Raw genomic sequence first — 24,216 nt, 5'->3', positions numbered from 1 at the left:
GCCTACCGTACAGTTGTAACATACTATAGTGACCATAACCCAGTTTTACTCGAAGTGGCCTGGGGTGCCCAGATGTGGGCGCCACCAATGACTGCAAAACCGGCACATCCCCTGAGGACCACTGACCAAGATCGACGAGTGAAGTGGGCTAAAGTGATTCCGGAAAATTTTTATGGAAAATGCTTCCCTAAAATTAAAGACCAGGTGGAGCTTTGTAAAAATCCGGGCACGCAAGGTAAACACATAGTAGCAGCTTATTAGGCAATCTGCAACCAGGTTTCTAAGGATCTTTTAGCAAAACCAACCCAGGGAGCACAAGGACATAAGCGATGGTTCGATTCTGTATGCTCGAAAGCTCACAGAGAACTGTTGGCAGCCCTAAAAAATGTCCCAAGGGATAAAGATGTAATTTCGAGATCAAGGAAAACCTATAGGGCAGCCATTAAGAATCGTAAAGACACCATTAAACGTGAAACATGGGATAACCTTCTTTCAGCGGCAGTGCTTAAGGATAGTAAGAAATTCTGGGAGATTATCAAACAGCCCCTATTCTCGGATGACAGCAATGCACCCATGGACTGCGTGATCACAGATGAAAAATGGTTGTCTTTCTTCAAAAATGTTTATGGGGCTGATGATGAGGGTATTAAAAAGGGCCCATTAACCAATGCGGTTGTACATCCCATCATCTTTAATTCCCAAGAAGTGGAGAAAGCTCTTTTGGCAACTACCAAACATAAGGCACCTGGGCCTGATGGAGTCCCTGCTGACTTTTTTATGTACTCTCCTAAATTGTGGGCTGAGGTTATGACAAATGTGTTTAATGCTGTGAATGGTAATCCAGCTCCCGCCTCGTGGGCCAGATCCACCATCGTCCCCATTTTTAAAAACAAGCATTTACAATGCAATGGTTTTGCCTTTGTTAAAGTTAGAGCTATTGGCATTGCTCTTGACACTCTGAAGCTCCACTCTGAAGCTCCACTCTGAAGCTCCACTCTGAAGCTCCACTCTGAAGCTCCACTCTGAAGCTCCACTCTGAAGCTCCACTCTGCACTCTGAAGCTCCACTCTGCACTCTGAAGCTGCACTCTGAAGCTCCACTCTGCACTCTGAAGCTGCACTCTGAAGCTCCACTCTGAAGCTCCACTCTGAAGCTCCACTCTGAAGCTCCACTCTGAAGCTCCACTCTGAAGCTCCACTCTGCACTCTGAATCTGCACTCTGAAGCTCCACTCTGCACTCTGAAGCTCCACTCTGCACTCTGAAGCTCCACTCTGCACTCTGAAGCTCCACTCTGAATCTGCACTCTGAAGCTCCACTCTGCACTCTGAAGCTCCACTCTGAAGCTCCACTCTGAAGCTCCACTCTGAAGCTCCACTCTGAAGCTCCACTCTGATGCTCCACTCTGATGCTCCACTCTGAAGCTCCACTCTGAAGCTCCACTCTGAAGCTCCACTCTGAAGCTCCACTCTGCACTCTGAAGCTCCACTCTGAAGCTCCACTCTACACTCTGAAGCTCCACTCTGAATCTGCACTCTGAAGCTCCACTCTGAATCTGCACTCTGAAGCTCCACTCTGCACTCTGAAGCTCCACTCTGAATCTGCACTCTGAAGCTCCACTCTGCACTCTGAAGCTCCACTCTGAATCTGCACTCTGATGCTCCACTCTGAATCTGCACTCTGAAGCTCCACTCTGCACTCTGAATCTCCACTCTGCAGCTCCGCTCTGAATCTGCAGCTCCACTCTGAATCTGCAGCTCCACTCTGCACTCTGAAGCTCCACTCTGAATCTCCACTCTGAATCTGCACTCTGAAGCTCCACTCTGAATCTGCACTCTGAAGCTCCACTCTGAATCTGCACTCTGAAGCTCCACTCTGAATCTGCACTCTGAAGCTCCACTCTGAATCTGCACTCTGAAGCTCCACTCTGAATCTGCACTCTGAAGCTCCACTCTGCACTCTGAAGCTCCACTCTGAATCTGCACTCTGAAGCTCCACTCTGAATCTGCACTCTGAAGCTGCACTCTGAAGCTGCACTCTGAAGCTGCACTCTGAAGCTCCACTCTGAAGCTGCCCTCTGAAGCTCCACTCTGAAGCTCCACTCTGAAGCTCCACTCTGAAGCTCCACTCTGAAGCTCCACTCTGCACTCTGAAGCTCCACTCTGCACTCTGAAGCTCCACTCTGCACTCTGAAGCTCCACTCTGAAGCTCCACTCTGAAGCTCCACTCTGAAGCTCCACTCTGCACTCTGAAGCTCCACTCTGCACTCTGAAGCTCCACTCTGCACTCTGAAGCTCCACTCTGCACTCTGAAGCTCCACTCTGCACTCTGAAGCGCCACTCTGAAGCTCCACTCTGAAGCTCCACTCTGAAGCTCCACTCTGAAGCTCCACTCTGAAGCTCCACTCTGAAGCTCCACTCTGAATCTGCAGCTCCACTCTGAATCTGCAGCTCCACTCTGAATCTGCAGCTCCACTCTGAATCTGCAGCTCCACTCTGAATCTGCAGCTCCACTCTGAATCTGCAGCTCCACTCTGAATCTGCAGCTCCACTCTGCACTCTGAAGCTCCACTCTGAAGCTCCACTCTGAAGCTCCACTCTGAAGCTCCACTCTGAAGCTCCACTCTGAAGCTCCACTCTGAAGCTCCACTCTGAAGCTCCACTCTGCACTCTGAAGCTCCACTCTGCACTCTGAAGCTCCACTCTGCACTCTGAAGCTCCACTCTGAAGCTCCACTCTGGCTGAACATAACAGTCTGCAGTTTCACACGTTACATTTGTGTTAGCTGCATTACGTCATAATTTATTGTCAAAGGCTGGTTCAAATATGTTCTTTCAATGTTTCAAGCTGTTTTCAAGCGTTCACGCTTTATTACAAATCACAAAAAGATGTTAATATTTCACTTCTGTTCTTGGATTTTCGTCACAATATAAAACTCTGAATATAATCTTCACAAAAGTTATTTACAAAAGTTTAAGCTATTGCCATTACAAATTAAATACATTATTTAACAAATAATTTAACAAAAAAAATAAAAGCCATTGTTATTTGTAATATCAATACATCTAAATCACGTAAATAAAAAACATGTTGCATTACAAATGCTATAGGTGTCACATTTGCGAAAGTTATAACTATTGGCATTGTAAATGACAAAGCTATTAATTTAGCTTTTTTAACAAACACATAAATAAATAAAAATGCCATTTATAAGACCAATAGCTCAAACTTTCCTGATGCGAGACCTATTGCATTTCCAATGCTTGTTTTTGTTTCACTTTTACTTGCGGCGTTACACAGTGTCCTTGATAAGTCGGTAAGCACTATGTTTTTTGAGTCAGTCGATTTTGATTGACCGGCAGTCCTCAGCTAGTCATAAATCCATCATTTAGAGGCCAACCCTTCATTTGCAAATAGCCGTGCTATTCGAAGGTTTCTGACTACACAGTTAATCAAGTACTAAGGCATCTTTTCTTGACCTGGACTTTTCAGCGCTCAATATGGGGGAGTGTCACAGTGATCATCAATTGCCAGTGGCGCTTCTGTTTATTGAATGTGGCAGAGCAGCCCCGTCTGTGCTCTCCACGAAATAACTGAGCTGTCTGGAAGACTCAAGTAACCAAAATAGTCGCTGCTAACATTTTTTGTTTGCACAGGTCGTTATTTCATATCCGGACTGGGCCGACACGGCTGTTCAATCTTCTGAGGTCGATAAACTCTGATATATCCTGCCTCTTTCTTACCGAGACATGGCTGAGTGATTCCTCTGCTCCAGACTTAGCAAACGCCATCCCACCTAATTATACCATCTTTAGGAGAGACAGAATATCTGGCCGTGGGGGCGGTGTAGCGATTATAGTTAACAACCAGCTGCACTGTACTACCTTTCCGGTAGATAATATTCTGAACACCGAGGCATTAGGTTTTACTCTGCATCTGTCCCCTCAGTATGCTTGTACTGGCATTCTGGCATATCGCGCCCCTGGTCCATTAGGTTCTTTTGTGGATGAGTTACAGGCTGCCCTATCGGTCCCTTGCCTTAAATCTAAACATTGCCTATTGTTGGGCGATTTAAATATACATATGGACGAGGTTGTCAATCCCGACACGATAAAACTAATGGAGGTTACTGGAACATTAGGACTCACTCCATTCATCCATGTTGCAACACACAATAAGGGCCATATTTTGGACCAAGTTTTCTCTACGGTTCCTATTAATGTACTTGTCCCTCAGCCTGTACTATGGTCAGACCATTCTCTAATCACTTTTAGTCTTTCTAGTATTTCTCCTGCTAGATTGAACCCTGTGACATGTACTAAGCGTATGTCCAGACCTTTTCATCTATTATCTAGTGAAGCGTTACTCCAGGCTGTGGCACGTTCGCCTTGCACTTTGTCCGGTAGTGTAGAAGCAGATCTACCCCTCTATATGGAGTGGCTCACAACTATACTGGCGGATCTGGTGCCTGAGAAAGTTGCCAAGCCTGGAAATAAACGTGCCTCTGCTCCTTGGTTTTCATCCAAGCTTAAAGAAGCCCGTCAAAGCTGCAAGAGAGCAGAAAGAATCTGGAGAAAAGACTATAACCCTCGTGAGAGAGAAAAATTTAAAGATCTGACTAGATCTTACCATAAGATGATTTGGAGCGAAAAAAAAACCTACTTTGAACGTCGGATAGATGATTCGGATAACTCCTGCAAGGAGCTTTTTAATATTGTCAGAGACTTCACTTCTCCGCCGTTGGCCAAGTCTGTTCAGGGTCATTCCAAATCTTGGCTGAATGAACTAGCTCATTATTTTGTTGACAAAATAATTACCATTCAAGCCGACCTTGCAACTTATTCTAAGCAGTTTCGGGTGGTTGATCCGGATGCTGTTTCTTTCGCGAATCCCACTCTCTGGGAATTTCCGCAGTTAAGCCTTGCCGCTTCATTAGACTACTTGACAGGCTTGAAATCGGGCTCCCCTTTAGATCCCTGCCCGGTCTCTTGTCTTAACAAAATAGCCTTTGTGCTAAATAGTCCTATCAACTCTATGCTAAATTCCTCTTTTTCTTCTGGCATTGTTCCACAGGCTTGGAAGAGTGCTCTTATTCTTCCATTAATTAAAAAACCAACTTTGGATCCCATCATACACGCCAACTATAGGCCTATTTCTCTCCTCCCTGCTCTGGCAAAGGTGGCGGAAAGGCATGTGCACCGATCCATCTCAGATTTCATTGAGAATAACAACATGTTGCACAGTACTCAATCTGGGTTTCGTGCGAATTACAGCACAGAAACCGCTTTACTGGAAGTCACCACCGCCATTAGAGAGGTCTTAGACTCGGGAGGCAAGGCCTTGTTGGTTATGCTAGACTTGTCGGCGGCGTTTGACACCGTTCCCCATGACACTCTCCTAATTCGACTCTGGGATTGTGGTCTTAGGGGGACGGTGTGGAACTGGCTTAGGTCATTTCTAGCCAACCGCCGGCAAACGATCTGGGCGCCACCTCACTCCGCAGCTATGTCAGTCCTGGAAGTGGGGGTCCCTCAGGGGTCTATTCTTAGCCCCCTGCTTTTTAACATCTTTATGGCCCCCCTTGCAGAGGTTGCGGAGTCGTTTGGCGCTCAGATCGTGTCTTACGCTGATGACACCCAGCTCTTGTTCACCCAGAACAAGAATGAGATGTTTGATGGGACACGTATCAGAGGCTGTTTAGAAGCAGTCTTTGATTGGTTCAAGAGACACGGCCTGAAATGCAACTCCGATAAATCGGAGCTGCTTTTTTTCGGGTGTGTCTCTGAACCAAATTGGAAAAGTTGGTGGCCTCAGGATCTTTTTCCTCCTACCAATGCTAGTACCAGGGTTAAAAATCTTGGTATCATTGTAGACAATGAGTTGACTTTTGGACCCCAAATAGCCAGTCTTGCAGGGAAATGTTTCGGTATCCTGAGGATGCTCAGGAAATTTCTCCCTTTGATTTCCGTGAATCATCGCAGGGTTATCGTTCAAGCATTGGTAGGGTCTCGCTTGGACTATGTAAATGCCCTTTATTTAGGTCTTCCTAAATACTTGGTAAGGAGACTTCAGGTTGTGCAAAATTCAGCTGCACGGGCCATTTATGGTCTTCCTAGACGAGCGAGTACTACTAACCTGCTTAAGAAATTGCACTGGCTCCCTATAGCCAAAAGGGTGTTGTTCAAGAGCCTGACTCTAACCTATAAGGCTCTTCACGACCTGGGCCCCAGGTATATTAGTAAACGGCTTGCTCTGTACAAACCGAGCAGAGCTCTTCGCTCTGCCTCCCTGCTCAAAATGTGCGTTCCATCCATCAAACGCACTCGGCAAGGGGGGCGCTCGTTTCACTACCTGGCTCCATGTGCCTGGAATGAATTGCCTTTTGATCTTAGACAGGCCCCTAGTCTGATGTCTTTTAGAAAAGCATTAAAAACCTGGCTGTTTAGCTAGGAATTGTGAAGTCTTTTATTCCCAGTTATGTTTTCTTTCCAATAAAGGTCCTCTTCGCCAAAGCGCCGGGACACTCCTTTGTGAGTAGCCGTTGCGCTATAGAAGAACCCAATTAACATAACATAACATAACATAACAAACTGAGTGCTGGTAATGTGTGCAGTTATTTTCCAACACTTAGAAAGGGACGAATTTGAGATTTTAGGTTCACAGATGCCAAGAAGGTTCAACGTGGAGGCATAATCGTAAGGTAGGTTCAACAACATTTTGCAGCCCACGCCGATCTGTCAGTCACGTTCAGCAATCATAGACACATTATACCCTGTGCGGCTCATCTGTGCGGTACACTGGTCATGCTTTCAGAATAAACAAGCATTTGCAATGCAGTAGGTCTCGCATTTGCTGGGTCTGAGCTCTTGGCATTGTAAATGACAATGCCTTTGTTTTGTTTTTTTAAATCTAAATAAAAGACATTGTAATTTACAATGCTAATAGCTTAACCTCTCGCAAATGCAGGACCTATTGCACTAAATGCTTGTCTTGTTTGCTCGCGGGCGCTGCGGGGGAGGGGCATTGCTGCTTAGTGCGATAAGTTTCACTTCCTGCTAGTTCACCGTTTCGGCATGTCGAGGGTCCGTGAGTGGAGCCGGATACGGAGGTAAGTGCGCCTGGTAAGACCGCAGCCAAGCCAAGGGTCACTCCGCCTAATGCATATTTGCTATTATCACAGCCCTTCCCTCAAAATACACTTGCTTGAATCACTGTGCCAGCGATGGCTTTGTGCCGATACTAAGGATGTCTGTTGTTCTGCTGCTCTGTGAACGTTCCCATGAGAGGTCATGGGGTCATGGGTTATCAGCCGTTTACAAGTCACAGACTCCCATGGCTGGAAGCTTATGACCCAGCTTTACTTTAATATTCATGGCAGCCCTGGCAGCGTCTTTTCCCCTCCCTACCTCCTTTCGCTTTTCTTCTTGGTTCCGACAACTTCCGTTTTGTTTGTGTGAGTGGTAAGGGGGCGGAGGGCTTGGTTGAGGGCAAGTGTCTGTTACGGAGCTCTCGCCACGAAGCTCCGCCCCCTCCCCGGCTCCACTCCTCAAACGGTGATTTCAGATCTGTATGCAATATTAACAAAGCAACGCATGGCCGCCCGTGCTTTCCTCGTACTCACTAGTGTTAAGAGGCGGTGGCTTCCGAGTTTCGAACAGCACTTCGCGCTGCAGGAGGTCATTGACAGTCACTAGTCAGCCCACTACCGAGCAGACTGACCCGGACCCAGCCCAGTCCATCCAGGGCTTTCAGTGGCATTCATCACAGTGTCTCACCGGAAGGCGGGCATCAGAGAGAAGCGGGAGGGGGCGGGAAAGGGGGAGGAGAGAGCTGACGACGGCCGGCCGGAGCAGAAGACGGGCACCAAAACAAGCGGGAGGGGGCGGGAAAGGGGGAGGAGAGACGCTGACGACGGCCGGCCGGAGCACGAAGGCGGGCACCAGGAAACAAGCGGGAGGGGGAGCAAGGGAGGTGCCGGCAATGCCGGAACAGAATCGGGGTCGTTCCCGGCGTCGCGTGACGTCGGCAAAAGCCAAAGAAACGCGGGAACGCCCCCGAATCTGGTCCGGCATTGACGGACAGGCCCCTCGTCCAATGGCTAGGCTCCATTTATGGAGCCAGCCAATGAATGACGAGGGCCGACCCAAAGCCACACTACAGAACTCATCAGGATTTCGCCTGCGCGAAAAAGATGCGCAGAGCGCATCTTTTCGCCAGGCAAAACCTAACAAAGGTCAGCGGGATGACCCCGCGTTTTATAGGCCCATATCCCTCTTGGACTCAACTATAAAAATTCTGGGCAGAGTCCTTTTATCTAGACTGAGGGAGAATGTTGAGGGCTGTGGTGGGCTGTCTGACCTGCAATATGGTTTTAGGGAGAGAAAAGGGACCATTGAACAATGTATTAATCTGCATTTACTCATCTCTAAGTATACGGTGGCCAAGGAGGGTTCTGTGTTTATGGCATTTATGGACCTCTCCTCGGCCTTTGACCTCGTTAATAGAGCAAAACTTTGGTCAATTCTTTTAGAGATGGGTATTGATGAAGCTTTGGTTACGTTTATGGCCACCATGTATCAGGAGCTTTTCGCAGCTGTCCGAGTGTCAAACAATGGCAGATGTACCCCACTTTTTAAATCTTTAAAAGGGGTTCGGCAAGGCTGCATCTTAGCCCCCACGCTTTTCACTATCTATATTAATGGCCTGGGGGCACACCTGCGAGAACAGGACGCGGATGTGCCACGTGCAGGAGATGTCCATATCCCGGCACTCCTGTACGCGGATGACGCCGTGTTGATCGCCCGCACTGGTGTAGGTTTGCAGCGCCTCTTGGACGCTTTTGGCTCCTTCATGGACAATTTGAACCTTAAGGTTAACGTTTCCAAATCACATACGATGGTTATGGGGCGTGAGCGCTCCAAAAAAAGACATAAATCATTTTTCTGCAGAGGGGCCCCGGTAGCTAAGGTAACCACATTTCCCTATTTGGGTGTATTGTTTGACCAGAATGGAACGTGGGGGCCACAGATAAGAGCAAAGAGGCTGGCGGTCATTAGATCTTCTTCAGCGCTCTTGGGCTTTGCGGGTAAGCTGGGAGCCAGACCTATGGAAGCCCTTTTAAAAATCTACAAGTGTAAGCCTGTGGCTATTGCACTATATGGATCCCCTTTGTGGGGGTATGTAAACCTTGACCCCATACAAAGGGCAGAAAATAGATTCATAAGATCTCTTCTCTCCATCCCCCAGTCAACTCCGACCTATTCCATACATAAAGAGGTGGGTCTGTCTTACCTGTCAGACTCACTGAGTTTAGCACCCCTGACCCTGTGGTTGAAAATGTGGTTAAATGAAGATCTTCCTTTGAACCACATAATATTGAAGGACGTCTTATCACTTGATAAATATAGTAGTATCCCATGGCTGGCCTATTTAACCAAATCATTTACTGAATTGGGTCGCCCAGAACTCTTTTCGAGCCCAGATAAAATTAGGGCTCTGGATATAGGCCATATAAAAAAGTCATTTAGGGATATGAAGGAAACGCGCCGTGAGGAAGTTGAACTGCAGAAGCCAGCAGTTAGGGCACACAATCTTTTGGTGAGCGTACCCTCCCTTGCACCTTACCTCACCTTTGTCACATTCCCTTATCACAGGTTTTTACTAACTAAATTCAGGTTTAACCTGTTACATTTTTATTTAGGTTCCTTCAAGTCTTGGCAGAAGCCAGACTTAGCCCCCCCATGCAGCTGTGACCATTTTTCAGTGCAGGACACAATGCATTTTGTCATGTTTTGTAGCCTGTACCATGAGCAGAGGAAAAAATATTTGCTCCCTATCCTGAAAGAAGTGGGTTTTACTCAGGTCCGTCCGACGTTGCTTTATTTACAACTCCTGACAAATCCCCGCACAACTTTTTGTATTGCTAACTTCTTAGTGGCCGCTGCGAGGGCAAAAATGGGGGGCCAAACTTCGCCTTAAATAATATTTTAAAGTGTTATGTTTTTCTTTTGATATGAATTGTAAAATGTATTTTCTATTTTAATCTTGTATATAGTATTTATAATATGTATTCAGATTGATGTTTTTTAGGTAATTGAAGGGTCATTTATGTATGTATCCCTTCTCAGGGTTTTATTGTTTTGTTTCTTTGTATGACTTGGAATAAGTCGAATAAAGATATTCTGACTGACTGACTATCATCACAGACAGGCGGGCGGGCGCGCGTGCGCGCGAACACGTGCTACACACAGGCAGACGTACAATAAGGCTGGGGTTCGAAGTAAAAGTGTAAAGATGGATAAGACTGCGCAGTCAGCAGTGGCGAAAAAATGGTAACTGAGCCCAGAGCAAGGAAAATAGCACGGTTCTCCCGCAGCCGTGAGAAGCTTTGATTTTTTGGTGCAGTAGGCCACACATACCTGGCCCTGGTGCCACTGGACATGCTGTATTATTGATAGGCACACTTCTGATAGATGACCACAATGGTCTTTCATACTAGCAGTGGTGTGGGGGGGGCGGGGGCATGAATTTTATGGTGCGGCGGCCTACCCCCGCACCCTTACCGGCGGTCGTCGAGGGGCCGCAAAGGCAGGAATCGCCACCACCCCCTTACCCCTGCACATACATACGGCCGGCGTGGGCGGTATAAGGCCTAGCAAGGCCACTGTTACATAGGCGTCCAGAAGCACAGAGGCAGAAAGGCTGAAGAAGTAACACTGTAATTAGCAAATGTACTTACATTGGGCACAAACACGATGGCTAGCACACAAATTAACATAAGGGCAGAGAGATTGTGCGTATTTTCTCCACTAGAAGGTTGTGGGACTTGAAGGGATTTCAATTCTTTTGTTTTTTCCTGGGAAGGCCTCTTCGCGAGTTTGGGTTGCTATCCAGTCCACTCCTCTTGCTATGCTTTAAGTTTAATTTTTGCGATGGTACGTATAACAAACTTCTGCGCTGAACGACAGCCAATTAAAGTGAATCAGAAACAAGCGCGGCGTGAAAGTAAAAGCGATTGTAATTCAAAGCATAGCTATTGGCGCGGCCGTGAAAGTGAAAGCGATACGCTAATTAAAAGCACACCGCCATGCGCGCGCATGTGATAGCTATTGGCGTGGCTGTGAAAGTGAAAGCGATACACTAATTAAAAGCTCGCTGCCATGCGCACACGTGTGCAAGCTATTAGCACAAGCAAAACACGATGGCGTTGGACTGTCCACTGTCCGTTCGTACACGTGCATGTTTTGCTTTGTGTCAATGGCCAGAGAAGCCATGTTTGTCCATCTGTACGTGTGCATGTTCAGCTTTGGCTGCATTGATCGCAAAAGGCCCTCGCATGGCGAGAGCAGCGCATGCGCGCTGCTAACGCCAGGCGAGACCTAAAAATGCCACACACAAGCTGTACCTTAAATTTAAGACTTTTAAAAAACTCCTTAAATTCAAGCCTTTTTCTCATTCTAGTTCCTTTGGCATGTACCACGCACTTGAATGTGTTCTAAGGGCCACTTGGATTTTCAGAGAATTTTGCCAGCCTCAACTGCTTTTGCCTTAGCTGCAGGGGCCTGACTTGCCCTACTGTCCAGTCCCGGCTATCCCCTGCCCTGAGACGTTCATCGCACTCTCAAAGTCCTCTTGCCGACCATGCTCCTGAACTGTCCTCCCTAGCACCACATGCCTCGCACTGCATGCTTGAGGACCGGCAGAGTCCGCAGGCCTGGTTTATCAAATATTCATGAAACACCTTCCTTCAGGGTCCACAGCAAGTCTGTCTTCTTCTGAGCCTGGAAGGAAGTGGTGGAGCTGGTGTACCAGCCTTCGAAAGTGTTCACAAAGTCAAGAGCACATGTTTACAGAGGAGGAGAACACCGCAAAGCTCTATGCAGGGGTTCCTGAACTACATCTGGAGTCCCTCAGTTCTGCCAATGCCTCTTGTCAGCTTTTTGAGTCTACACAGGGGCTTAAAAAGGTGTAGTTTCCTATGATTAGTGGTACATCCACCCACACTACTGATGCCACTTCATCATTTCATCCATTGATGTTGCTAACAGGAACCCATCCATTGCCTGTCACAGTCCATCAGCTGCATTCTGGATAGAACAAAACATGGCAGCTCATCCAGAACTAAGGGATATCTCCGAGCTCCCAGTGAACCTCAGACGCTCCCCCAACCTCCACACCTTCAGGAAGAACCTCAAGACCTGGCTCTTCAACTGAGCCGGAGCTTAGGATTTCTCTCAATTTAGGAGTAATAAAGTTAGGACTCCTAACTTTACTACTCCTAAACTGAGAAAAATCCTAACTTTAAGACTTTCAGTATTCACAGAAGGCATTTAGAAGTCCTAAAGTTAGGACTCCTAACTTTACTACTCCTATATTGAGAAAAATCCTAACTTTAAGACTTTCAGTATTCACAGAAGGCATTTAGAAGTCCTAAAGTTAGGACTCCTAACTTCTGTGAATACTGAAATTAGTAAGTGCCTTCTGTGAATACCAAAATGAGGAAGTGCCTTCTGTGAATACCAAAATGGTAGTAAGTTTAGGATTTTGTCTTAAGTTAGTTCTGTGAATCGGGCCCTGAGTCTTGAAACCTTCCAGCTAATGCGGTGTTAATGATGTTTATAATTTGTAGGTTCACACTCATATTTACAAACACTTTGCAACAGGTTTGTGTTATAATATTAACGCAATACCAACACAAAGTTTAGTGGTGGTAATTACACTCCAAATCAAATTGCGATTTGCATTGGATTGGAACCAAAAGTAACACAAACCTGTGCAGCATGCTGCCTTGCGTTACTTTGCTTGAAGGGGACATTCCATTGGTTGTATATATGGATTCCCGTGTGATTACGCCGGATTCCACTATAAAAGTTTTACTAAGAATCCTTGGTCGACTGGATCTGTATTACCTGCTGATAAGTATAAAGGGGAGAAACAATACATTCATGACAACTAGTATGGACCCAAATTAGTAAAACTCGGAAAGGATCACAGATTCTGAATTCCAATTTAGGGGTTTTATTACAAAGCCAAAAATAACTGAACATACAAGCACCTCATGACGAGGTTGTAAAAATACATAGGTACTAATACAAAGACCATTCTACGAATCAGTCTAATCCGGTGCAGTATGAAAAGAATGAGCAACTCCAAAAAAATTAAACAGGCAATAACTGCCCCAACATCTATATTAGTCTTCATTAGTGGCTGCAAAAGAAATCCATTAATCTATCCCTACACTATCCCTAAAATGGCATCCCTACTTTGCATTTTCCAGGCAAGATCAAAAAGGTGTCAGCTCGTGAAGACTTCCTAAGAAGTACTCTCACATTGTAAAGGTCAGCAGCCAAAACTACAGAGTTTGTTCTAAGACTTCCTTCTAAGAATCGATCCCTTACTTCTGCCTCTCTAACTGCTCTGCCCTCTCATCCCTCGGGGCACTGTCCCTAATGCAAAATGCACAATTGATAGAACATGCCCATGAAATGCCTCTTCTGGCCAAGCACTTTTCGTAGGTAATTTTCCGCCAAAACTTGTACTCGGTACAGCAACGGTTGGTCTGTCCTTGGGTCTCAGGCTTCCTCAGCGAGAAAGAATATCGACTCCCAATTATCGGCATTCCTCAATACTTTGTAACAGGTCTCCTCCATGCCTAACTCCTAAAACAAAAAGGTCTTAGTCTTACTAACAAGGATGGCTTCCTTGCACCTGGAACAGAAACATGAGAACAGAACAACCTTGCATGCACATGAATTTGGCTGACTGCCTCCAAATGAGAGCTTTACCAGGGGAAAATGCACATATCAGCTAACATAAGAAATATGAATTGGCCTATAATAGCATGAAAGAGTAAATACTCCATCTGGGCCTTTGGACTTGGAATGCCTTCCCAGGGCAAAGCAATGTAATGCAGCGATTTGCGCTGCGTTGCGTTACTCCAGATTTTTGGAATATGGCTTAAAAATCTGTTCTTAAGGTTTGGTTGCTCTTGCACCACGTTGTGTGGCGCACGAGCGACGCAAACAGCCTCATAAATAGGCCCCTCGCTTTTTACATTTCACAAGTTGTTTGCCGTGGAACACGTGTGACTCTCATGAACGGTAAGGCACAGATACCTGTATAAAAAAAACAAAGAAAGTTGCATCCTACCTATATCTTTTTTGAGTCGGCGGAATCTCTCACCATCTCAAAAAGCTCACTAGGAGTCATAAGGGAGCCAAGAAACAAGAACATCCATAAATTCAAATATAATTTCTTTACATGTATTAGAAACAGTACACATGCACTCATTTATTTAGATCTTCCGTATGTAATTTTTTAAAATATTATTATTATCTATATTTTGTTGATTTATTTTGAAGCAAAAAGTTAATATACTAATATGGTGTGGCACAAAGAAAAATCCATCAAGTAGTACAATCTCCTATATAACAAAACCAAAAAACTGTGGTACAAATAACCAAGAATAAGTCTCCGATCATACAAACCTCAGGTACTCTCATTCATACCTCATTCCATTACCTTTTACAAAAACGGCATTGTCATGATCCAAGCCCCAGACTTGGATCTCAATAAATTTGCGGACTTTTTCTCCATCCTTAAGAAACAGATACTTCTATTGTGTTTTTATCTAGGAACCTAAATCGATATTTCTATTTTATGCCCTTGTTCGGCTATAATCAATAATATCCCTATAAAGGCATAACGAATCATATCCATATTTAGTCGTAGCCCATGCAGTCACATTAAGCAAGGCTACTTCCCCGGACTCCTAGAAAGCACAACGAGTTCTCTAAACAAACCAAACCTCCAGCAACCTGGGAAATCCCCCTTGCTTTTGTTTTAATTTCATCCTAGAACTCCTGTAAAGCACTGTAAGAACGGACAGTTCTTAGTGACATCTTTATTGACGTCTTATGTCCAACCTTACGTCAAACCCGGCACCTTTCAGGTATAAATATACCAACGTTGCCTTAAGCAAACACACGGTGGTGGTTTTGGAGCAGAGCAGCTATCTACTTGCCCGAGAGCCCAGCTGATGCGAGAGCCCACGGACGCTGCCCCTCCCTTTTGATGCACTGAGAGAGACGGTGCCTTTTCTCCTGCCGAGAAATCCAGCTCCGGTGTTTCCAGATACCTTCGCGGGTTACTGGGATATCGAGTCCTGAGAGAGAGATACAAGACCTCCTGCTTTCTAATACCCAGGTACGGAGCTGACTAAACCCTTAAAGAGAATTCTTGAGTCAGATTCTTGGCAAACCCAACTTAACTTAAACTGCTACTTACTTACTCCTTCCCACGTATTAGGCTTAGGTCAGGTACACCGGGGTAGACGTATTTAGAAGCACCAGTTGAGTACGTTAGTCAATGTATATATGTATGTATATATTTTATCTATTTCAAAGTATCATATGGCTCAGAAACCATATCAATGCTTTTACAGTATTATTTTATAATCCTCCTTTTCCTGTACGCACTTTACTTTACTACAAGTATTGCAATTGTGGCAATTCATTTCTCTTGCATGAGAAAGAAGACTGCTCAATAAATAACACCTTTTATTGAAAACGCCCGTCTCTCTTTTCTCTGCACTCTGGTGAAACTAAGTATGCACACTTGACTGAGTGAAATAGCTGTCTATTGTTTTCACACGACTCTAGAGATACACTCTTATTCTGGGGGAGCAAAGTTGTCATGTTTTATTGTTGTCAGGAGCTAATCTCTTCTTGTCTATCCAGGGAGGTTAAACTACTCCTCGTTTATTCGAGAAAGTTTCTAGTAACCTCTGAGCTAGCTGGCAAACCTTAAGTCTAATATAGTCAGTAGAGACCTAGTCGACCTCAGTCCTACGTCTACACTGCTGTTTATATTATTCCAATGCGCAGAGCCTATTGGGAATATAGGAACTACACTACATGGCATTAACATGAGAATGGGACCCCCTCTATTTATTACTGCAATGGTCAGGGAAAGAGAGGAAAAGCAAAACACTAACAAAAAATATTCCCCCTTGACCTCTATAATTCTAACGATATACCTCCAACACTTTAACTTTTATATTTTAATATATATGGGCAAACAACAACATTTTTTTTGAATTTATAGTTTTATTATTTTTTTCTTCACTTTAGTTATATTTCTTAGTACAAAAATTTCTACACTACATGGCACCCAACGTTTGGTAAGGCGATAAATCTAACGCAAGACGTTAGAGTAACTCAGTTGTGCTTTTTCACACAGGACCCCTTTTTTCCCGTAAATACTCCAAAAGACGTTTGGAGTGGGTAAAAGGTTAAAATCCGCCGGAACTTAGTAGGAAGAGCTTCCTATGTATAGTTTTTGGTTTAGTCAACGTTGAAGGATACAGTGTTCCAAAATATTGTGCACCTAATCTTTGTTTCCTTGAAACTTGATCTGCAACAAAAGACTTTCTGTCAGTAAAATACCTGACGGAGACGAAGAAAGAGATGCTACAGCGTCTCAACTGTTGTTGGAAGACACAACTCTCCAACAGAATGACCCGGATGCTATACTCATTCCGGTCAACATAAGAAGAACTATAACTATTAAACTTATAGAAAACGGACTGACATCAAGAGGTGGTACAGTCATATTCGTAATTGAGGCCCATGAATATCGGCAGACAGAGGTATTCTATTCATGGATAAACTTTCCAGCAGCAAACGCTGTCGCACACGACTTCCACTATTACAAAATAGAGGAACCTCCGGAAGAGTACACCCCTTTCGAGGAGGTGGAAATCCCATTAAAATACCAAGAGCACCTGCTCTGGTTTAAAGGCGCCCTAAATCATAACAATCACATCACCAGGCTCGGTCCACTGGGTAGACCAGGAGCAACGTGGCCGGTTCTAGCCAGCTACACACCACATCCAGACATCGAAAAAATGTCAGACCAGGAACTTTTATCACAGCTAAAAGCACTAATTAAAATACATAGACAATTAGTCCAATATGTAATGCGGACTTCAATAGTCCAACCAGCTATTAACATTCCACAGCTGACCCCTCACCATGGGAACACAAACAAAATTACACCACAGAACATACAATCATATCTGGGTAAAGTACCCGCAAAACGGGAACAAATTCCATTCTGGTTAGCACAAAAAATCACTCAAATAGAGGCAGTACTTCCGGATACTACACCTACTGAGAAACACAGAATTCTGACTATCTGTCTTCCAATGGGGATCGCACCACATGTGGAAGACTGTGACACTTGGGGCACAGTCTTTGCTTCCATTTACACAAAACACATGGTGTTCCGTCCATGGCGGTTATTCCAGATGTGCTAAGACAGATTCAAAATGAATACGGTCCAGAACCTGCTTTAACTCTGGGTATGAAATTACTGAAAGACTTCCAGCAGGTCTCGTCTATATTATTAGCCAACATAAAAGGAGAAGCAGCATCTGTGGCGATCCGCCAGAAATTGAAAGAAACAGATATAGCAGACCAACCAATTGAACTTGCCAGAATCATAGAAAAATCCTATGAAGAACTAGGAAGAGATAGTTTGGGTGGGAAACCAGTAAAACCCCAACTAACTGAAAATCCTGAAAAGATATTTATTCAAAATAATCTAAACACTCTAAAAAAGAGTTGGGATGGAAATAAACAATCCACTCCCAAAGAAAAAAGATTCCAGTCCAGAGGTAGGTCTCCTCGACGGAGAGAAAGATCTCCGGACCAAGGACACAATTCTCCCCAGAGGGAGCCCTCTGAGAAAAGATACAACCTTAGAAATAGGGATAATTTGAAGAGACCTGATAGATATCAAGATATTGATACACGTCCCTCTCGATCTTTTCAGACTTCCTCGCAGAAATCGCAAAGAAGAGGACGGTCAGAACACAGGGAAGAGCACGTCAAGTCCAAAGACAAGGAACTTGCTCAAAGTAAAAAAATCACAATTTCCAAGAAAGAAGGTAGCCAGTATTAAAATAATTAAACATGCCGAGGATACTGAGGACACAACTGAAAAACGGAGAGCGGGCCCAAACAATGCTAGACAGCGCAGCAGAAGTGACAATTGCTCGCAAGATCCTGATGAATCATCTGGAGACAGTGGACACGAATGAATACATTCAGGTGGAAACTGCAGATACCAGAGTTAGCAAACCTCATAAAATATACGAAATAACATTACGTATAGAGGGGGATAAGACTAGGAAAGTAAGGGGTCTATTTTGGGCTAACCTTTCCAAAGGCTATGATATCCTTTTAGCTGAGAAAGACTGGCCACCAGAGTTTGTCAGGGAGTGCCCTCATGGCGAAGAAATGATTATGCCTGCCTTCTTAAATCATATTTCAATTCATAAAAAATATACATATGCAAGAAAATGGGCAGTAGCCCAAGCTCCTGCATTATATAAAAATCATGTAGGATGGGATGAGGACTCTCCTCCTCACAAAATCCAGTTAAAATGTCAACCAACTGCGCAAAGGCAGTATCCAATTAAGCTAGAAGCTAAAAAACAAGTCAGCGAGATCTTAGATCAACTTGAATACCAGGGGGTGATTGAAACATGCACCTCACAAATGAACAATCCTTTGTTTCCTGTCTCCAAACCAGATGATTCATATCATCTAGTTTTGGACTACAGACACCTTAACTCATGTTGCAAAACATTTGCAGTACAAATCTCACACAGTGCAGCACTAATGAATAACATCGTGCGCAAAAAATACAAAACAACATTAGACATCTCTAATGGATTCTTTTGTCAAAACATTGCACCTGAAAGCAGGTATTTGACCGCTTTCTCAATAATGGGGTCGCAGAAAAATTTCTGTCGACTCCCACAGGGATTCAAGAATAGCCCAGGATTATTCTCAGCAAGAGTAACAGAGTTACTACAAATATATGATGATGAAGCATTATCATATGTCGATGACATCTATCTCACAGATGATGACTTGGATACTCACTTGAAAAGAGTAAACACCATAATACTTGGGTTTGCAGCTGAGGGTTACAAATTCAACTTTAAAAAGTCACGAAGTGCCCATCTAACAGTCCTGTTTTTAGGATATGAATTATCAAGTGAAGGCAAAAGCCTAGCAGACAATTTCTTAGAGAAGTGCGCTGTACTCCAAGCACCTAAATCGCTGAAGAACTTACAATCAATACTAGGTTTCCTGAATTTCAGAAGAACTTACATTCTAAATTATGCAGAGAGGGTTAAACCTCTCTATGAATTAATAAAACCTGATTTTAAACCAATCAATTGGACTCAAAAACACACCGAAATTTTGAGATCATTGCAAACAGACATGTTAGCTAAAACAAAATTGCAAACTCGCGAAAACACACGCACCCTTGTAATCCGAGTCATCCCAGGAAGATGCGGATTCACATACCTGACCTCTAATGAGGGAGAAACGGTACCAATAGCTTACAAATCACATTTGTACAAACAAGCTGAAAAAACATTCAGTCTTGCGGAAAACATTGTAAATGCGGTTCAAACAGCTGTAGCAAGAGAAAGAGACCTAGCCCAAGGCAGAAGGATAACTGTTTTAACAGCAGAATCAGCCTTTGAGGCATTAACAAGCCCACGAAATTTGACTACCGTGGCATTAGATCCAAAATGGATACAATGGGAAAATTCTCTTGCTACAGAAAAAGTAAAATACTATTTTGACCCGGAAATGAAAAAATTAAAAAATCTAAAATATGAAGAAGAATATCCTCTGCCAATCGAAATTCTGGCTCTCAAACAGTACAAATGTGTAATCTACATGGACAGATTTGCACAACACTACGATGTAGAGAAAAATTCCTACAACGCAGCGTGCGCGATTGTTAAAGGTCGCTGGCGCTTAGGTAAATTCAGACCATTAATTACCAAAACTGAATCACTCAGAAACTGTTCAACTCAGCGAGCTGAAATAAGATCTTTAAAGATGGCGCTCGAAAATACCGATCGCGAATTCCCGACACTAATAGTGTGCGTTTCGCATTACTGCGTCAAATCTTACAATAATGACTTGCAGAACTGGGTTCAAAACGATTACAAAGATGACACAGGTGCCACAATAAAGCATAAAAAGCTTTGGGAACAGGTAGTTCTTTTACAGAAAGAACTACAAAAGACTCACGTGATACATACACTGAGTCATCAGCGTGATGGCGTTCACGTAGCAGGGAATTCATTGGCTGACACAGCCACAGCGGAAGCAACTAATCCGGCTTCCGTAGCCACAAAAGAGCGTTCAGAAAAATACATAGACGGGGAAACCATGCTGGCGGTAAAAAGTCTTCAAAAGGCGACTGTGCAGCACTACCCGTGAACTATCCACTCAATTATACATACATAATTGATGCAAACTCCGTTCCTTTTGCTCGAATCCCTGGAGTGGGGGTTAGAGTAATTCCAAACACGAACAGGAGAATCTTCTTGATTCAAGAAGCACATATGGGATTAGTTCTAAGGCACCAGGAGATCATGAAATCTCTGAAAGAATTACAATCAGAATACTGGTGGCCGGGGATGAGCCTGCATAACTACAAGTTTGCAATGGGCTGTCAAAACTGCAACAGAGATCGCAGTGGCGAACCAGCTGGAGTAAGGCCAGGACCCTTCTTTTAGAAAGCATAAAGCTATCTATATGCAAACTCCAATAGGAGAAATGCGTCCCATTTATGTTTAAGACTAGATTCACTTAAAAATGTAGACACCAGCGCTCGGCTGACGCCAGAACTGTTATAAAAGATTTGCGAGTCTATATCGGCACATACGCAATTGGCATGCTACATTCTGACCAGGGTCCTGCTTTTAGCTCTCGAGTTTATAAGGAGGCCATGACCAGCATGGGCATTGCATTGCGGTACTCTTGTCCCTTCCATCCTGAGGGAAATGGGATTGTGGAAAGAAAAAACCGAGACATAAAGCAATCTATAACGGCAAGGGTATTAGGTTCGGGTGATGGGTGGGTCCAACATTTAACAAGTGTCCAACGTAGTCTTAACAATCTGCCAAGAAATTCTCTAAAAGGTTTCAGTCCGTACGAACTATTGTTCGGTACTAGAATGCACATTCAGGACTTAGATAGTCAGACTTCAGTGGTAGAAGAAAAATGCTTTGATATCAAAGATCGTTTGGCTATTTTACAGGACTTAAATGAAACAAGAAAAGACCTGAGCAACGTAAAGTTAAAACAATAGCCAACAACAACTGAAGATAAATCACCTGTCCCAGCAAGGCCTGTCTGGATTCCAAAGATTGGGGATCTGGTCAGAGAGAAGATCGCAGTGAAGAAGGAATTTGGGCCTTCTTACAGAAAAGCAGTACTTGTCTTAGCTGTCAGCGGAACAAGATCAGTTGTACTACCGCCCCTTGCTGGTAAAAAGGAGAACCGAGTTGTATCCATCGACCTGGTAAAACCACAATCATGTGGCCAATAATAAGTAGTAGGCCCAGTGGACTCCCAAGAAATAGCAGAATACCAAAATTTGCTACAATACAAGAGGTTCAAACTGAGAGACTAATCACATTTGATAAACCAGCAGTGAATAAAAAAGGACTATGCAACAATGCCATGGAACCTGTGCCTCTTGAAACCCAAATTGTAACAGTTCGTCAAGAAACACCAGTCTACAACGATGTAGCCTCAGACTGTGCTAATGAAACAAAGAAAATTGCAAAAGCAAATGAAAATCCGGAAGCAATTCCAACAATTGACAGTACTGCATCTGGCTACTTCATCGATTTCGATAACTTTTCTGAAGATCCAAGCGAGCCTGAAGAACAGCCAACAACAAAAACTTTTAAAGACAAAGTAACAGAACTCTTTCATCAACTCAAAGATAACTATCTGATTTCTCCATGGATTGAATTTTGGATTGTGTTAGGTGTACTTTTCCTCCTGCTTTGGCTCATCATGGTTCTTTGTTTGGGAAAATTCATTGAGGGAAAATACAGTACAATGTACACAGCAAGTCAGAACATCAACTTGGTCCTAAAGCCATACAAGTCATCTCACATCGAGAAAAGAGAACTCTCATCAGTGAATGTCACAGCCAATCCAATACCTGGTGGGGTAGCATGGGACAAAACGGATTACGAAATCTATGGCCCGTCGAGCTCTTGAAATATCCACACCAGTTCAAGGTTTCTTTAAGTGACTTTGTAAAACCGAGTACATTCTGATGATTGGGACTTTGAAAGTATTAATGATGTGATGTCAGATTTAGTAATGTCAGCAAAATTTACAGAACATGATTACTTGCAGGGTTCATCGAATTATGAAGAAATGTACTGCTGCAACCACTTTGCACATCACTATCTGCATAAATCTGCTCAGCCTAGAAATGTTTTTAATTATAATCAATGGGAACATTGTGCAACTCCACCAAAAGGTAGTTCGAAAACATTTTACGAGAAATTCCCATACTTCTCAGGGTTTAACACAAGTGATGCAGAAACGTTTTATTTCAAAATGATAAATAAGACAGGGGTAAAAACAATGCTGACAAACACTAAATTAATCTATTCGGAAACATTTTATGAAAAAATGACTACATTTGGTTTTGATTTTTGGTAAAACAACATTGAAACAGAAACCATCTGGGGTACCAAAGATTGGCAGGTCCAAGGTGTAGAATCATTATTTAGAGCCTGCATGATCCCAGAACAAATAATATTCTTGAATGATACCATTCAACAGACAACCTGTCTTGGCCTAGCCAAAATTAAAGACTTAAATAAACCGTCTATTCCAAAGCCAACACCTGACAGTAATAGCACTACAGATGTTGAGATAGACGTATCCCATATTTTTAACCAAAACAGAACACATCCTGATTGGAAAAAATGGTTGATCTGGCCCACAGACACAAATAACTGTCAAGATAGATTCCTGAACAAAAAACAGGGGTTCAAAATGACCAGGCCAGACCCTAGATACTCCCAGAGACAACATCCAGGGATAGTTACAACATACAGTGTAGGGAAGCTATGTCTTGAATGGCTACAAAAATCCACTCTGGCAAAAATTAAGCAACACTTGACTTTACTTAAAGACGGTGCTGACTTGCGTGATTTCATAATGGGACCACGCAAACAGCGTCAAAAACGTTTCATAGCGGCCGGTATATACGCTGCGTACAATGAAGCTTGGAAAATAATGCAAATTGAAACAGCAGAAAAAATACGGGAAATTGACCGTATTCATTTGGAAAAATCACTTTCTGTTGTGGACAATGGGTTAATGACTCTGTCCTCCAGAATATATTCACTGGACAGTATTGTATCATCTGCTATTGATATAATAGAGCAGGACTTACTAATGTTACAACACGGTCAGTCCCAATTACGTTCTATTGTACAGCTTGGCTGGACGTTGCAAAATCTGCGTTCAGGCAACGTGCCCTGGCGTTTAATCAACACAACGTCATTATTCTCTATCTTTAACCTTACTGATACACAAATCAGTTTGGCACAAAAAGGAGCAGACTATACGATTCTGAGCATTGAAAAACTTGAGAGATTACCATTGACAATGTCAGAAAGACCTGTCATTGAATGGATAATACACGGAATAGTTACAATTTCGATAACAACTTTCCAATTTAAATACTGCCAAGAGTATATACCAGCGGGCCAGTATGAAAGGTTGGGTAAAGGGTACATTAAGTCATCATGGAAATTACCTTATACACACACATGTTACAGTGCAAAGAGACAGAATGTATTTCTTAGTGGTAACAATTGTCAACATTCACTAAGTGGTATACTTCTGTGTCAAGGTATTAACTTGCATGGGGCCTGTGAGGGGACTTTAAATAATCTTTCATGTCACCAGCATGGCACACCTGCAACACAAATAGAGCCATTCTTTAGACGGCTTTCTAACGGGAGCTATATTCTAATAGTGGACCACAGCTGTTGTGGCATGGTGCCAGGAAAAGCTTATCTTGTGAGCGTTAGTTCCATGGTCACTTGCTGTATGCAAGTATTGTATCCAAACAGCACTCCAGACAAGGAGGAAAAAATGTGGCCTTCTTTGAATATCTCTTCTATTTGAATTGATACTTCAAGCAGAATAAAGTCTTTCCTTTTACAGACAACTGTGCCCATAACGTCATCAAAAGAAACGTATGATCTACAAGTTGCAAGGACAACGGCAGAGATACATAGCCTTTTATCAACTAATTGCCCCGTGCATTTCGCAGAAATGCTAAGCCAAATCC

This window comes from Lissotriton helveticus, chromosome 2_1 (genome assembly GCF_964261635.1).
Source record: "Lissotriton helveticus chromosome 2_1, aLisHel1.1, whole genome shotgun sequence".
Classification (NCBI taxonomy): domain Eukaryota; kingdom Metazoa; phylum Chordata; class Amphibia; order Caudata; family Salamandridae; genus Lissotriton; species Lissotriton helveticus.
This window is presented reverse-complemented; position numbering follows the sequence as displayed.